The sequence below is a fragment of the Panthera onca genome, chromosome F1 (assembly GCF_046562875.1).
Source record: "Panthera onca isolate mPanOnc1 chromosome F1, mPanOnc1 haplotype 2, whole genome shotgun sequence".
Classification (NCBI taxonomy): domain Eukaryota; kingdom Metazoa; phylum Chordata; class Mammalia; order Carnivora; family Felidae; genus Panthera; species Panthera onca.
The window spans coordinates 19,776,237-19,778,349 of NC_138355.1; positions in this window are offsets into that span (position 1 = coordinate 19,776,237).

Below are 2,113 nucleotides of genomic sequence, written 5' to 3' on the forward strand. Positions count from 1 at the left end.
AACCAAAAGTATGATTAATAATCAGAATCTGGTAAAAGTGGTAGGGTAAATTTGGTAGGGTTTAAAATGTATTTCAGGGAAATGTCATTAAAGGAAAATTCCTTAAAGAAATTTTTGCCAGCTAATAGAGGAAACAATGATGGAATTTAGAAAATCACTATTGTAACATTAATGAAATGCAGACTAGGGTAAAAATCACCAATGAAATGTTAAAATCCTTAGGGGACAATGAATGCAGGGAGCAGGCTGCCCCCACCTGAACCATTGATCCATTAGCACTGAAAGCCGGACAAGATATGTGCCTTCTTTTTTGTTAATAGTGAATTTTTATTTCAGAAATAATACATTGTGGGTTTTTTTATTTTGAGAGAGTGCGTGAGTGGGATGGGACAGAGAGCGGGAGGGAGGAAGAGAATTCCCAAGCAGGCTCTGTGGGGCTCGATTCCACAAATCGTGAGAGCTGAAACCAAGAGTCACACGCTCAACTGACTGAGCCACGCAGGCACTCCAGATATATGCCTTCTGATGTGACAGGAACTAGAACCCAGCACATTTGTGAAAATTCATCCCTTAAAAACCGAGCCTGAATCTTGCCAAGCCTCTGAATGTAACTGAGTTTTTAGGGACAGAGGACAAATCTAAAGGACACATGAAGCACACAGCCAGATACTGGCCACTGTACAGGACAAATGAGTGACATGAGGAAAACAGGAATGAGAGGCACAGCAACCAAATGAAATCTACAGATCATGCTCAGACCCAGGTTCAAACAAATGAAAAGAGGGTGTCCTATTCATGATCTACCAGAAATCCACAAATTTGATGTCCTAGTTACACTCTGATTAACACCACTTACTGGTTGGAATATTAGCTAGAGCATTCTAGTTGGTAAGTTGTAATAAAAACTTGGCAAATATGAATCCAAGGTTTGTGCTAATTCCCTCTCAAGGCTTCACCTCCACCAAAATTCCAGACTCTGGTATCCAGCTGCACAGCAGACTTGGAAAACACAGGCATCTCAAACAGCACAACTGAAACCTAAACTCACATACCTGGTTTCTTCCAAACCAATTCTTCTCTTCCTCTATTTTCTGTCTTGGTGTTGCCGTCTCCCATCCTTCTAGTCACCCTTACCAGGAACCTAGAGGCCCCTGTATCTAGTAAATATCATCAGTCTCTAAGTCTTGTCCAATTTTCTTTCCTAAATAAGACTTTTAAAACCTGTTCCTCTTGTCTCCTTTGCTAATGCCTGAACTCCCTTTGTCCAGGCCCTGGTTTTCCAGAACAATTACAACATTCTCCTGCCTTGGTTTTCTTTAGCACAGAGCCTTTTCTCTCATGGCTTAGATCTACCACACGGTTGTCCCTTATCTGTAGAGCAAACTGATGGAGCCATTCCTCTGCTTAAAACTCCAATAGCCAGTATTTAAGTCTTACCTTCACATAATGTGACCTGTTCCATGACAGCCTTTGTCTTGGGTTTCTTATTCCTCATACAATGAAGTGGCTGCTTCCACTCTTCCTCTGCAAACATCTTGTGCCTTGCCTCTTAAGTTCAAATATCAGCTCCAGGAACACTCTCCCAATGGTACGCAGGGGCTTCCATACTACACCGTGGACAGTTTTATCACTGGGCTGGTCACTGTTGAGCTACTGAACAAAACAACCTTTTGCTATCTTTACTCATTTCTGTTACAGATAAACAAGAATACAGAAAATATATACTATTCCAACAAAACTTCTCCTCTTTGGATAGATTTTCAGGGGCTTAAAGAGACATTTTGTTCTGAAGGCCACTGAAGATGGAACAAGGAAATATTTAGAGCCTTTTGTTCAGCCATCACACAAAGCAGCCGAGCATTAGATCATCAAGAACATGGTCTCTACCTTCCGACATACCATTTCTCTAACAATGAGAAATGGTAAAGTGTTCTGCGCATGTCAGGGAAGCTCAACCCAAGATTACAAGTTGTCACAGATGAGCTACTTGTCCATGAGTTGCAATAACTGTTAGATAAAACTGCTTTATGAAATAATGTACTTAAAAAATACAGGAACTTTTAGGATGTTATTAAAAGATTAAATGTGAAGGAAAAGGCAGGTATACAGAGAA